Raw genomic sequence first — 17,054 nt, 5'->3', positions numbered from 1 at the left:
ATTTTTAAAAACTGCCCCTTCTCTTCATATATTACCGGTGACGCACGCTCGCGACCTCATTATTAAAAGGCAACATGAGAAAACGTGCTAATAGAAACCAATACTTGTTATTTAGATATTACGTAACAAAACGTGTATAATTTCAACGACTAAATCTATCAATTTAAAATTTTTGCTCCAAAATCGACTACGGCCTCTTAAATCTAAAGCTTGATTTATGTATGTACAATATTTGACAATGTCTTATTTCACGTCAACACGTACCCAAATTGCCAATAAAATATTTTATTATTCACGTAGATCGTGTCTGAGGCAAAGCCAATGACAGATGTCACTTATTTGAACATGTAAATCTTACTTGTCACAACGAATTTCTGAAATCATTTCTATAACATGCTTTGTTTAGGTAGAGTGGCCAAAATAACACCACAAACTCGTTCTCTGACATTATTAGAATATAATATATCTAATAGAAGTATTTTATTCGTAAACACAAACACAAACAAAACATAATACATATAAGAAAAACGTAGTATGACTGGTAGTTATTGGCCCCTCCATAGTAATTGTTCACTCAATATAAGGCAGAAACAAACAAGGCAATAGAAGTCAATAGGGAATATTACGCGAAACTCTGCGTAGGGGGCGCCACTACCACAATCTGAGGGTCTATCGCGAAACAAGAAAATCTCTGGCACTCTTTGCATATTCGAGCGATAAGGTAGCGAAATTTCGGATTCTCGTTTCCCGGTAGGTCCTCTGTAAACTAACCGCCTTGATGCATCAATGTCATATTTTATTATCTCTGAAAACTTGTCAAAAAACTGTTATAGGCACAGTATGTATAAGTTACTCTGTGGTTTACTAAAGGGGCTAGTGCTGCATTCTGATGGCAGAACATTGCAGTAATACCCCCTATTACTATGGAGGGGCCAAAAATTATAACAGTCACTCTAAAAAGTCACAAAATGGGCTCATCTCAGCATGCTGGTGGCTACTTCCAGCACTGATGTTCCGATGAGACCATCAAGTGAGAAGAATCACTGCAGCTAACCAAGCAACAAGCTAAAGAAAACAGAGAAAGAGAGACAAGAGAAAATAAAAAGATATTTTCATAAACATCGTACAGAAAAAACATTTCGGACTCGCCCACCTAGGGTACTTTTTAGTATTTGTTGTTATAGCGGCAACAGAAATACATCATCTGTGAAAATTTCAACTGTCTAACTATCACGGTTCATGAGATACAGCCTGGTGACAGACATACAGACAGACAGACAGACGAACAGACAGACGAACAGACAGACGGACAGACAGACGGACAGTGGAGTGTTATTAATAGGGTCCCGTTTTTAGTTTTTACCCTTTGGGTAAAAAGCGAATCAATGAGGGTAAATTGTTACTGTTGGTGGGTAGACCACAATCAAAACACACACCGCAACCAAAGCACATCATTTACTCCGCCACGCTGTAATTTGCAACAGTGCCGAATTATCGGGAACTCAAAACAAAACGTGGCAAAATGTTTCAATAACCTCAAAATAAAATCGAAGATATCGCCCCCAAAATGTACCCTGTCACTCTAAAGACAAAATGCGAGAATATCCCACGCAAACGTCACTCATTTGTCATAACATTTCTTTCTTTGAGAAACACTTTACTTTCTCAATATCTTTTCTCATTGGCTCGCCTTATACCAAGACCACCCATATTGCTTCTGGAATACCGTTCACATTTCTGTGAAGCAATGGTAACAGATAATTCTCAACGAAAATATTTGAATGATAGATTTAGGATATATTTATATTCCATCGGGACATGACAGGAGACGAGCGGAAACATTGTTTTGGGAAAGCTATCGATTAAAATGTGGTGTGCTTTACGGGTGCGTAGCCAATATGCCAAACATTTACTCTCCGTAGCGAACGAAACGCAACTCTCTGCACTAATATGGAATGATAGAGAAACACAAAGCTTTTCGTTATCGTAGCGCAAGCCAGTGGCGGATTTACCCAAAGGCCTAGCGGGCCTAGAGCGCCAAGATATTAGGAGCGGCAGTCTATAGATGGCTGCTGAGAAAGGGGCGGCTAGTAGTTACTACAGGGCCTACATTGCAGATCCGCCACTGGCGCAAGCGATCTTGGCTAGGCACTCTGACCCGTTTCTATTGAAATATCGTTATTATTATAACCTGCTATTCTGTTATCCTCTTCAAATTATATCATTAAATAAAATAATCTGATTATTTTATTTTATAATATAAATTACAAAACAAATTTGTCTAGCACAAGATAAATCTGCTGTGCAAAAACCTAGTTAATCGGAAATTGTTATTTATTTTGCAAGGGAACTAAACTAAACCACCTATTTATATATTTTATGTTTTTTAACCGACTTCAATTTCATAGAAGGAGGAGGTTCTGTATTCGGTTGTGGCTATTTTTTTTATTTTTTTTAATGTATGTTCACCGATTATTCCGAGACCCGTGGTCCGACTTGAACAATTCTTTTTTTGTTTGAAAGGAACTACCACCAAGGTGGTTCCACATTAATCTGGTGATGTTCTGATGATGGGATCCATGAGGAATTGAGGGAACTCCTCAATTTTTAAAGGCACGTGTAAGGTGATTTGGTCGTTTTCTTAAGCAACTTGATCATTTTTTCTAGAAAACCACCAATTTGATGAAGTGGAGCTGATGATGATGATTGTTTTGATGATAATGATTTCAGCGATTACTCCGGCACCCATGATCCGATTTATTCTTTTTCTGTTTGAAAGAAGTTACCTCTCCAAGGTGTTTTCGTAATATTTTTGGTTTTGATCTGATGATGGAATCCGTGAGGAATTGAGGGAACTCCTCAATTTTTAAAGGCACGTGTATGGTAATTTCGGTGTTTTCTAAAGTAACTCAAGCATTTCCTCACAAATACCTCCAATTTGATGTAGTGCAACTGTAGCCTAACCACGAGTTTGGCACTAAATATTCTTCGTAACTTACTTTGTACACTAATACGCCAGTACGAGCGAGATGCATAAACAGTAAGTTACGCACACGATAGCGAATATATCAATGTCAAACTCGTGGTAAGGCTACTGATAACTTCCCTCGTATGTGTATTATGATTTTTGATGTAGGTAGTGTTGGAAACAACCAAAGAGACTGAGAGGTGAAGGTAGAGGGTATTAGTGTTTGGGGGGTTTGAGGTTGGGGGTTGAGGGGAGGTGAGTTGATGGGTCGGAGACTGAGGGGTTGGGAGTTAAGGGATTGGGGGTTAGGGTTAGGAGTTAAGGGGTCTGGGGTTAGGGGTCGGGGAATGGCGGTTGAAGGGTTGGTGGTTTAGGGTCGAGGGGTTCAGTGATCAGGGGTTGATGTGCTGTGAGGTTGAGTGATCGGGGGGTTTGAGGGATTGGGTCAGTGGCGGGGCGGAGAATGGATTTAGTGACAGGAATGATTTCCCAGACGGACTCGAGGAAAATTCTGATTATTTAATAAAGTTTACGAATTTACAGATAAACATGATTATGTTTTTCATTTATGCGTCACGCTCTTAACAATGTCTTAAAACTAAAAATGGAAAAATAAAAACTTTTATAAAAAAAAGATAAACCGACTTCAAAAAGGATGAAATAAAATATTATCCTTTTTAGGGTTCCGTGTTTAAGTATATGCGTTACCAACTGATATGTTTGAAGTCGGTGCCAAGCCAAGTACTCCAAGTAGTAACAATACCAGTCAAAAATAATCAGCTTTATGTCTATAAATCCCATTACAACTGTACAAATGTTATAAACGTGAAAGCAATGATTTCTGCCTCTTTGCTACCTTTTCATGGCTAAACAACTGAATCGCTTTAGCTGAAATTTTGCATGAAGGTTCCTTGAATTGTTTTATATTTTGAAATGTAGTCCTCTGGATAAGCGACAGAAAATAACTCAGTCCCAATCCCACACTTGCGTGCTATGACTGTTTAAGAATTAGTAAGAAATGCTCTTTAAAAAAATACGACGACAAAACGTATTAGATTTGCACTAACGTGCCGACAAGCATGGTACGAACTGCGCCAAGAAGGTTCAACCGTGTGTTCTGTTCTGAGGTGTACAGGAAGTTCGTTTATTGTCGTCGTGTAACGCTGCGTCTTACATAGGCGAACACTCGCGAACACGAAGCGAAGCGACGCGGCACGGCGCGGCCGGCCCAATTCGTTCGCGTTCGCAACGAGATCGCCCACGTAGGACACTTCTATATAGGTATCAAAGGATTAATTAAGGCGCCGTGCCGCGCCGCTTCGCATTCGCGTGTTGTTCGCCTACGTAGTACGCTGCATTAGGTAATCCAACGTACATACTTATATAGCCGCATCTTTATCGAATTGCACCAAAATCCCTATAAATATATGGTTTAAAATTTGGCTTGGCACCGACTTCAAACATATCAGTTGGTAACGCATATACTTAAACACGGAACCCTAAAAAGGATAATATTTTATTTCATCCTTTTTGAAGTCGGTTTATCTTTTTTTTATAAAAGTTTTTTTATAATGTATTTTCTTTATATTATAATGAAAATTTTACATCTTAGTATTTCAGTCTAAATATTTATTTACTGGTTCTGAATTGTAGTACCCTCACGAGCTTTTTTGAGAGAGATATTATTTTATGATTTTTATTTAGGAACGTTTAGTTTGTAGCCTATGCCGAACGTGATGTGAATTCATATAATTTTGGGTCAGACAAATTTGTTTTGTAATTTATATCATTAAATAAAATAATCTGATTATTATCAGTCTATCTGCTATCATAGAGTAACTTATACTAGAGCGGTACTATCATAGTAAATTTTGTAACCCCAGTAAATTCACTGCCATCTGTCGACACACTTTAAAACTAAAAATAAATATTTATAAAAATACGATAAATGTATTTAAATATGGATAAATGTTTTTTTTTATTATATATGCGTTAAAATTATAAATAACAAACGAAACCGTCAACGCCCTCTATACGAGTGTAGGCCAAAACTAGTGGCGCCCTCTGATCGAGAATCAAATTTTCGTGATTTTCGAGGCACGTTTTTTCCTTAGACTGTATCCATCTATTACGGAGTTATATCTATCTTTGGTAACATACTAGAGCGGTACTATCATAGTAAATTTTGTAACCCCAGTAAATTCACTGCCATCTGTCGACACACTTTAAAACTAAAAATGAAGATTTATAAAAATACGATAAAATGTATTTAAATATGGATAAATGTTTTTTTTTATTTGCATTATTTATTTTTATGATTTTGACCCATGTTCTTTCACTGATATGCGTTAAAATTGTTAAATAACAAACGAAACCGTCAAAGCCATCTATACGACAGTAGGCCAAAGCTAGTAGCGCCCTCTGAACGAGAATCAAACTTTCATCATTTTCGAGGCACGTTTATTCCTTAGACTGTATCCATCTATTACGGAGTTATATCTATCTTTGCTGCTATATATAACTGCTGGGACACTTTCTTAGACCTACTCCTGAGGAATGACTTTATCAAAATGGTTATAGATATCGATTCGTTACAAAAGTACATATGAGCCTAACCTCATTAAGACCATAAAGATCGTACGCCTGCGATGGGCGGTCACGTGTTATGAATGGACGAGGCCAGAGTACCTAAACGCCTTCTAGAAGGCCGACTGGAGGGCCGCAGAGGTAAAGGCAAGCGCAAGCTCAGATGGTTGGATGGCGTATACCAGGACATCAGGACCTTAGGGGTGAAAAGTTGGAAAAGGAAAGCTACAAATAGATCGGACTGGAGAGATTTGCTTGACCAGGCTAAGTAAGGCCCGCCCGCGACTGTAGTGTCTCAGCAGATGATAATGAATCTAACGAAGCTTATTAATTCATACTCACTTTACTACATATGTACTTAAGTCTGGTTAGATACAGATTTTAAACATTTTGTTTTGATTTGTTACTTTATATTACGTACTCTTGGCGTAAATTACGCTATTAACTTAATTATACACAGCATGAACGTGCCAATAATTATTTAATTTGCGAGCACCCTTACAATACAAAAGCAATTTCTATAAAATTAAACATAATATATTATTACAGCCCTTCAGATCCTTAATTAAATTGAGGACGTTATATATTAATAAACCTTTCAAGCGGAAAATTTCACACTTGCAACATTAATGGGATCATCTATTTGGGGTAGTTAATTGAAGACCTTAAGATTAAGGAACAGTAGTTATATTGGGATGATTTGTAGGGTCGCACCTGTCTTTGTTTCTTGCTTACGTCACTGGAAGACGTTATAGTGGAAGTACATACATACATATAATCATTCCTATTTCCCGGAGGGGTAGGCAGAGACCACGGATTTCCACTTGCTACCATCCTGACATACCTCTTTCACTTCCTTCACTTTCATAACATTTCTTATACACGCTCGCCGGTTTAGGGTGCTCTTGGCGTTTCTTCAGGATTTCCCCGATCTGATCAGAGAAAGTCCGCCGAGGTCTACCCCTTCCAACTCCCGCTCCTACTTCTCCCTTATACACTTTCTTTGTTAGCCTTCTTTCACTCATTCTTTCCACGTGTCCAAACCATCTCAACATACCTTTCTCAATTTTTGTCACTACATCTTCGTTCAGTCCACACTTTTCCCTTTATAACAGTGTTCCTAATTCCACTGTTCCTAGTGGAAGTACATTTTGTATTAATCAGGTGAAATTCAGGATACTTACTAAATGTACCTAGATATAGAATGCCCCTAAGCATAAAAACCGTAAGTAACATACGAAAACGTCACATCCAATTGAATGAATGACTAGTTTAATTGTGTAGCTGTACAACTACATGCGTTTGCGATGCGTGCGTGCATATCGGTTAGGAAGAAGTATCTTCGGTACATATTACCTACGAAGATAATACAGGAACATGTAAATCGATATGTCGACTGGAAATTTAGCATTAACGTTAGATTAAGCGCTGTTTTTAAGGCTTCCAAACCGATCGTACCAATGCATTTCTCGGAATTCACGTACGTAATATCATTTGATATTTGCTTTCGATCAATGAAAACATTGTGAAGGAACTTAACTAAAAAGGCTTATTTTGCTCTTAGAATTGGGGATTCAGATTGCAGTCGTTTTCGAAAAAACTTAAGGTACCTAATTTATTTACGTGCATGTGCAAATTCTTAAGAGTAGGCTAATGAGTGAACTTCAGGCTGCCTTAGCGAACTGTAGCAAAAAGTCAGGACAACGCCGGATGGCCATGCCTATTCTTTGGACTAGAAATGAGCCACCCCTATGATCACGCGAAGACTCATTGTCATTTTTTAGTTTCGGAAAAGGATTTAACTTACAATTTCGATCATGCGGTTGCCTAAAATAACTAGTCTAAATGTTGCCCTACCTTAAAGACTGACGACTCTTATTTTAAATAATTGATTTTAATTTAAGTAAAGCAATCAGTTAAGTAGAAAAGCGACCAAGAACGATATCAATAATAGTTATGAGTGAATTCCATAACCGAATTACTTATACGTAAAAGCTTTTATCGGGCAAGCGCTGATGAGATGACACAATATGCGAAAAGGGTTATCTGATAATTGGATATTTATTAAGTAAATACTCATAACCATAATGTAAGATGTAACTTGTTTTTGGGTTCGTACTATGTTTTCTACGCCTGTTACGCATACTGGTATCTAGAATCAGATCAGATTACCTAACTAAGGTTGATATTTGAATGCTCGTTACTCTCCCAGTATCATCTTTTTACTTATATCATTACACCCTGCTATCACTTTTATTGTTAATGATTTATTAGCAATAGGTAAAAGTGAAAGCAGGGTGTCAACTATCGGGCAATAATATGATGAGGACTGGCCTGGTGGTATTTATCTAAAACTAATATTGGTGGGCGTGCCTATATTTAATGTGTACCTATATATATTATACTGCGTTGTGGTATAAATCATTCACATAGCTTACTATAATGAATTAGAGTAACCTTCAGGTATACTCGTGTCTCATTTATTATTATTTTGACAAAAGATGCCTGAATCAGAAAATGTTCGATCCACTCCAACTGCTGGTTAGTTTTATCTAAATTTCTTTACATGTTTCATCAAACCTGGGTTAAATGTCCCTAGCCCTTGTCACTCGCGCTATGCAAACAAATCGATTGACACCTTATTTTAATAGTTAATACTTAATAGTTTTGACGCTAAAGTGGAACACACAACACAAACTTCCATTCAATACAAATCAGCGGCAGGGGGCGTCCACGTTCACTCTCAGAACTGGAATTATACCGGCTTTTCTGATATTCATACAGTTTAAGCACATTTTAAGGTCATGAAGAAAAGAAAAGCCAAATTAGCATTGGCACTGGCTTATCTACGAATATTTTTAACGCACCGCCACAGATACCTACGGTGAGCTGCAAAATTACATGGGAACATTATGAATGAATTTATTAATAAAGCGGCCATGCAATTTTGCACCTGGGTGTATAGGTAGGTATGTGTACTGAGATCGTAACTTTTTTAACAGTGGTTGACTGTACACGCCTGTCGTTGATGGCGATATGTTTTGCGATATATTTGTCTCGGCTGACGGAATTCCGACCCTTTACCCGCACCCTTTATTGTCATCCCCTTAATGAGAATGATTCAGATATTTCACAGCTGGTATCTAGTTCAACTAACACTTTGTCTTGATTGCGAATTCATAACTAATGTTACTGGACCTCAAGTTAACAACGATCATAGCGCGTAGAGTATAGCCTGGCTCTGCATTTTCTGTATCATGTATAACGGGAAGTACTCCAACGATTTGTTCGGATTAATCGCTACTTCTTACAGCCATTACAACATTTCCATCTTCACCACTTAGATAGCCCGCAGTACTTGACTGTGCGTTTATCCAGAAACTTCCTGCCTCTAACGTAACCTTACCCAATAGCTTCAACAGGATGTTTTATTAAAAAAAACGAAGAAAATGGAAACATCGAGTAAAAAATGTATATTTGAATGTTTCTCACTTGGCTAAGCCCCTCGCTGATGCTGATAGAACTGATGGGCACTGAAAGCGAAATGGTTTATGAACAACGCCCCTGCTTACTTTATTCACGGAATGGCATATTCCCGTCCACTCATTTGGGTCTTTGGGTTGGAAATACGATGGAAATACGCAACATTCTTTCACGCGGTGAATATAGGATAGATAAAAAGACATTCCGTAAACTCATTTCGAAGTTTAGAACAGAATTAGCCTTTTGACAGTCATTATGCATCAATCTAATTAGATTTGTGTCACAGATTATTTATGGCTAACAATTTGTTTCTGCTTGATTCTGATATCTTGTAGTCCGAGAATTAATAAAAGTCGAATAAGTACAGTTGAGTTCACAAACATCTTTACGAGCCAACTTTCCAAGAATATTATAATAAAAATCATAACCATATAAGTCTTGGCGCTCAGAAATAAATAATATATTACAGAAACGCCAACAGAAGGAGCAATAATGACCAACGGGTTAGGGCTAGAAATAAATAATATTGTGGCCCTAGAACAACTTTCTAAGTAACAAGTTTAGTATTATTGGAAAGAGAAACATCGCGCCTTTTTTTTTAAATAAAAGAATTTTATTTCGGACATAAATCCATAGTTGTTAGTTACATATTACATTAAGGTGGTTCGACTAGGTTACCCAAAGCTTAAACCCCGCTAGATGGCGTCACTTTCGCAAATTTTTAGGTTTTATTTTTTTGTGGAATAGTGTTGGTATCTGTATACTTAAAAGTATGTTTAGCGCACTCTTTACATAAATATTGAACTATTATAATAAACATTAAATACTTCATTAGTGCAAAAAACACTTTTAAAGTCGACAGAGTGTTTCTGTCATGCTATTTCCTACTATTACTCACACATGCAAACAGTGTTTCCGTGATGCTTGTAGTAGACAATTTCATGCAGTGTAAGTATGCTGCAATGGCGTTGCGGTATGTTCGTGGAAATACGTGCAAGAGGATTCGGGTTCGAGACTGGTACGTCAGGGGTACTTTTTTTTGTCCTTTTTGTGTTATGTTTCTTATACCTTTTAGTCTTCGAATTCTTGTCCGATTCCGATATAACCGAAATATATTTCAGTGATATCGGAAACGGCTCTAACGATTTCGATGAAATTTGCTGTAAGGGGTTCAATCTAGCTAGGTCTTATCTCTGGGAAAACGAGCATTTTTGAGTTTTTACTTATGTTTTCTTCTTCTCCCAGATATTCAGTATTATTAATAAATTAGTTTATAACGTTTTATAAAAATATGTGACGTTTTGAACTAAAAGGTACCACATTGTCGGTTGTCGATTAGGTTGATTTCATTTTGAAGCTTTATGGAAATATGACAACAATAAGTAGGTACCCGTTTGGTTGAAAACGCCACATATTGAAAACCTGACTTTCACAAATCTCACCTTTTTGGGTTCTTCTAACTCAGAAAGGATGGAGAATACTGACGTTACTTAGTAGCACTAGCCCAAGGAAGTCCAGGTTTGTAAGTGTCAGGTATCAGTTTTTTTTTAAAGCGCTAAATATAGTTCTACAAGTAAAGCAATCCCTTACTGCCCAGCCTCTATAGTATTTTTCAAACTGGAAGGGTACGATGATAGATTTCATCTCCATACAATTTATAACCTAATAATGCCAAATGTTGCAAAATTATATTGAATTGAGATCTATCATCGTACCCTTGCAGTTTGAAATAGTTATTTACGATACAAGTGCGGAAAAGAGAAAATTCGCAACTCGTGTCGATTAAAACACTTCCTTCGGTCGTGTTTCAATTTATCGCCACTCGTTGCCAATTTCCTACTTTTCGCACTTGTATCGTAATGTACTAATAATAAAGTAGTAATTGTAAAATAAAATTAAAACTTTTTTTATATTTTTTTTTTGGATTCAAGTAGGTACAGTGAGTAACAACATTGCATGGCCTTCTAATTATAACTATTATAGAAAACGGGATATTTATCATGTTTATTTATATTATTTATTTCTCGATATTTTGGCCGGTCTTGCAAGACCAGTCGTTGTGGAGATCCCTGGGGAGGCCTATGTCCAGCAGTGGATGTCTTGTTGGTGTAGATGGATTCACACAACAAATGAAATAACATTTTTTCATATTTGTTATCCGTAGTTGTCCCTGTACCTGAAAGAAAAATAATATCATGATAGCACAAAATCTCTAATGTTATAGGAAGAAAGATGATGCAACAATATGGATTCTGATAAAGTTATCATTTACTTACCTAGTAATAATTGTGTTTTTCATTCATAGACAAAATTCCATAATTTTCATCCCCAGGAAATGTTTTATTTTACTTTATTGCAGTGAGGATGTCTTTTTCTGGCTAATGAAGGAAAACATTTTATTTCCAAGAATGCCTCTTCATTTTGCACAATACCTAAAAAAAACCTAGAGTTAGTGACACATTGACTATTCGGCAACCAAAACAGTAATAATTACATTATATAGGTATTGTTCACTGCTTATATCTACCATTACGGAAGAAGTGAGAATTATTTTCTAAAAAGATCGGCACGAGAAAATTACAATGTACAATGAAGGAATGAAACTGTACCTACCTTACGAAACTTCACCATCATGAATTCCGCTTCAATTGAGTCTGAATTTTTCTGGATTTTCGCGGACCAGAACACCGATGATTTTTGTAACTTGATTTAGACGTTGCTATCATTTTCAATTTATACAAACAAATTGACACAATAAACATGACCCTATGTGTCAGTGTCAACACTGTCAAATAAAAATGCACTAAACATGACGGCACTGCAAATCCTGCCAGGTCGGCCAGGCAACGTCGCCAACGTCATAGAGTGGCAACGCCGCACGCAACGTATTTGTACACGACATTTGTGACACACACATACGTAAAATTGATGAAAAAATTACGTTGATTTATGTATGATTTCTGTATGAAACAAAGTTTTTCTATTAATTTAGCGCAAACGAATATTCGAAAGTAGATAAATGAGCAAATATTTCTGTAGTAATAGTGTGTAGTGCCTTAATTAAAGCAGATTGAATTTTGTATGAAAATCGAACCACCTTAACTTATAAAATAGTGTTAGAAGAATTACAATTACAATTTTGGTTTACAAAAATATACAGATATTTTTCTTAGTAAGTTAGGCGCGGCGACATTTATTTATATGCTCGTATATAATTATACAGCATTACAAACAATGCGCTGTAAGGTATACGAAATAAAATAACCCTAAAAACAATTCCCTACTATTTTATGAGAATACTTAATCTATACATCATAAAGTACAAGCATAATAAAGAAAAAACACCTTACCTTCGTAAGTTTCATATTAAATTCATATTTCATGGACATAAAAGTCTGAAGGGATTAGGCAAAATCATTATATACCTATTAAATATTACATTATATCTCATCTCATACCTCGCCTAAGTCAGTTAAAACTTTTAATAACTTCCACAAAAACGGTTTATCCTGAAGATAAAGAAAAAAAATACTTTCTTCGATCGCTACTCGCAGGCTCGGTCGGAAAGGTACAGTATAATAAATGAATTATCTCAGTAATTGAGCCAGACGTCGGTTGTCTTGAAGTTTGTTTTGGATTTGTTTATTTTTTCATTTAGGTAACTTGAACTTAGGGCTTGTTAAAAAAACTTCTGTATTTTTAAAAAGCAGTGAAGCTGCAAGAATATATGCGTGAGCAAGATACGTGTGCAACAAATGTCGGTCTACCTGGGCATGGTAGAAGAGGAAAGCCCAGAGGACCTATCGCAAGAAACGAAAACCGAAATATCCTTGTTCGCTTCTCTATCACCCTTCGTGCGATAAAGGGGCAGATAACGAAACTTCGATTTTCGTTTCACGCGGTAGGCTCTCTAGAGGTGCTGCTGGCTTTTCGCTGCGGATAACATGCGCACCAATAGTTATACAAAAGACGATTCATTCCAAATACCGTGCGAAGTGGATAAGCACTGTACACTCCAAAGCAGCTGCTGAAAATGCAATTAGTATCTCACTCGGTCCAAAACTAAGATGTTTTTTATCATTCACTTACCTATTTACTCATTTTGTTCTTCTTCTTTAGGTAAAATTGTATTTCGTTTGAAATTCCAAAATTACTCCTACAGGGAGCCAAAGTAAAGATGATAAATCTGTTTGGTGATAAGTAAGGGCTTATAGACATTTTTTTAACATCGCATTGCTTTTAAAATATTATTCCCACAAGTACTTCGAAACATTTACCACGTATGAAACATCGATCCGTGCAAAACAATATTCATCAATCATTTTCACCACACACATTTGCATCTTATACTCGTTAAAAGCGGAAAACGTGGAATAAGGTCGTGTAAAACAAGGAAATTAATTACGTACATATAATGTTTCCTTTACAAAAACGATACTTAAAATGTTTACTTTAAAAAAAGCGAGTATGCGAACAAGTATGAGTCAAACTTGTATGCGTGCTTTCTTTTTTTTCTTTTCTACTAACAATAGAATAAGTCACAAATGTAAACATTTAATTAAGTGATTTGAGCGCGGCGCGCCTTAAAACTGGTTACTCCAGTTTGGCGCATTTATAGTATATATATATATATATTATGTAACTGTGTAATTGTTTTATATGAATAAATCAATTAATTAATAATAATGTGATAGTTAGGTACAATATGGCCTAAAAGATTTGTGGTATTACCTATTAAGTTCCATAGAAAACCGAGTTAAAAATTATCTAATACTAGCGACCCGCCCCGGCTTCGCACGGGTGCAATCTTAATGTATTATACATATAAACCTTCCTCTTGAATCACTCTATCTATTAAAAAAAACCGGCGGTTAATTTCAAACCCTCAAGCTCATAGACAGCCTGTTTCACGACTTCACAAGTAAGAAAAGTCGACCAATAAATCCTAGAACAGCAATTGCGGAACACTGCAATTTTTGCGATATTAGCGGCGATTGCATCGCGCATTATATATTCGTGGAACGGTCCGGTAGTTTAGGTACAGTTCCCGCAATGCAGACAACGCTGTGAATTGTGATGTGGTGCAAACTTTCCAATATTCAGTGTAATATATTGAATTCATGCAGTTTTAAAAATACCATAATACGCCGAGATAATACCATGAGCGCTGGTGGCCTAGCGATGAGCCCTGGTGGCCTAGCGGTAAGAGCGTGCTATTTTCAATCCGAAGGTCGCGGGTTCCAACCCCGGCTAGTACCAATAGAGATGGGTAGTGAGTAAATACTCAAGAGTAAATACCGAGTAAATACTCAGTATTTACTCAATTTACCCGTATTTACTCGTTTATACCCAATTTGGTGGGTATAAACTATTTAGAGTGCTGACACTGCTGACAGGGTATAGAAATCTGAAATAAAGGTGTATTTTGTACTGGATTTAGTAGTCCAATTAGTAAAAAATATATTTTAAGAGGGGCTTTCCATACATGTAACTAAGTGTCACAATAAAAAAATCTGAAACCACCAACGTGTGGCACATCATTAAATTGGTCTTTAAAAATAACTTCAATGTTATTATGCACTTTTTTCGATAAATTTAATGCTTTTGGGAAAAAACCGTTTCCAAAGGCCAAAATAATGTTCATCCCTCTATAACTTTTGGAACAAAGTTTAATAAAATATGAAAAAATATCGGGAAAATAGACCCTAGAAAACACTTTGAGAAAAAAATACTTTAAACATGATCGGTCGGGTCATTTTTGAGTTTTCATTAAAAAACTCTTCATAAAAGGACGTAAGTGCCGCGTAAACAAGTAATTTGGCGTGTACGGGGATTCAGGATTCCAAAAGGCGGACCTGTGGATTCTATTCCAGTCCTCAGTCACTTATTTTAATGGGAGAGTTGAACCCAGCGTGAAACGACGCTTTCTAAGCAATAGTTGACCGCAATTAGATGGGTAGTTAGTAAAAACCCACCAAATATTTACCTAAAATACCTGTATTTGCCGTATACCGTAACTATGTATTTAGTGTGGTTAAAATATGATTTTATTATAGTCGTTAGTTTCCAGTCTGGCCCTTTCGGTTAACTCTTTGTCTATTGTAAGTTAAACCGCACGTGCTACTACCTGCAAAAAAATAATCGCTAACTTTGACCGCGTATACTATACGGCTATACCATGTATAGTCGTTAATTTTCAAGCTGGCCCTTGCAGCTAACTCATTGTCTATTGTAAGTAAAACCGCACGTGCTACCTACTCAATAAAAAACGGTTCGGTCAATTTAACCGGTTATTGAATTACAATTTCTATGGAACTTGCAATAAAATTTCAAATGAACTACGGAAAAATTGCGAGGCTGTGTGGGGTCCCTCTACGGGTACTGAGTTTCGGCGAGTCGAACGCTACAGAACCAGTCTAAAATATGTCAACGAGATGCATAACAAAGGTGCGTTATCCGATATCATCATCATCATTAACTTAAGAGTTATTCTCTTGTCGGTGGAGTATCTTCCAGCTTTCCCTATCCCGCGCCAGCTCTTTGACTTTTTGATAAGACACGACCCCTACTTTTTCTTTTTACTTTTTTGCTTCTTTTTTTTATAATATCGGTATATATATCGGAGAGCGCACTTACACTGGTTTTAAAGCGTTGGCCTAGCTAGGGGGTCATCCATAAATTACATCACACGAATTTAGTGATTTCACATTTGGCAATCCCGTTCCCCCTCGTGTGACTTCACATATTTGACAATTTTGTTTTCAACGAAATTAACAAATTGAATGAATTATAGTTATGTTAATAAAAATATTTTAAATAATAGGAATATCAGAAATTTTATGGCACGAAACCGATACGATATATCGTTTCAAAAACTAGCTTATTTAGTTGTATCGCGAATCAAACAATCAAAACAATTTTCGACTACAAGTGAAGTTAAAGTGACGTCACAAAGTTTGTAACCCTCCCCCCGTTTGTAACTCCCCGTGTCACAACACGTCACATTTTCTAGACCCCCTCCCTCCCCCTAAACGTGGGACGTAATTAATAGTTTTCCATTGTAATTGGCACGTATTTAACCGGTCATCTAATTAATCGAATTTGGGTAGTTTAAAAAAATTGAAATGTGTACTTTTTTTATTAGCCTACATTGGTGTCCCACTGCTGGGTAAAGGTCTCCACTCGTTTTTTCCATTCGACCCTGTCATTGGCATTTTCCCACCATTTGGGGTAGAATGCGTCCAAGTCGTCCCGCCATCTCCTTTCGGTCTGCCTGAACCCCGGCCTGCACCGTGTATGGTGTTCCGTGGGTCTCACCCAGTAACCATTTTGGCTATGGGTACTTAATAAATTGGCAACAAAAACGGAGCCTTAAATTAATCAATATGAGTTGTATTTTTATGAATTTTGGCCACATTGCCAGGAATGACAGTGATAACCTGGAAAAGCTGGTAATCACTGGTAAAATCGAAGGCGATAAGCCGAGACGAAGGAGCCCAATGCGGTGGACAGACCAAATTCGCTCAGCCCTTGATGTAACGCTCCACGGTGCCCTACACTCGGCGACAGACAGAAAGAAGTGGCGGCAAATTGTCCAAGAGAAGCTAGAAGTTACCTAGAAGTGACCACGACCCTCTGTGATGAGGAAACCGATGCAAGGAGGAGGAGGAGACCACATTTTAAAAAGAAAACGGCTATACGTTTGAGGCTCATATAAATAATTGGCGCTAAAATATGAATACACAGCCAAATTATATTATTATATGCCCAATGGAAGTTCGTATTTAATATTTTAGATTCCCGAATATTGATAAGCCAAGCGTATTTGACTGTATTTAAAATTAATTATTTTACACCATGCATGAAATAAAGCACCAGAAGATCAATAGAGAAACGTAAACAGCAGTTATTTTTAGACTCAATTTCTATTTTAAAGCCCGTATAAAACTATAAAGAGTAGGTAATTTGATTGTGACGTCACATGTTAGTGTTTCATATAAATTCCATAGTAGCAAAA

The sequence above is a fragment of the Cydia strobilella genome, chromosome 20 (genome assembly GCF_947568885.1).
Source record: "Cydia strobilella chromosome 20, ilCydStro3.1, whole genome shotgun sequence".
Taxonomy (NCBI): Eukaryota; Metazoa; Arthropoda; class Insecta; order Lepidoptera; family Tortricidae; genus Cydia; species Cydia strobilella.
This window is presented reverse-complemented; position numbering follows the sequence as displayed.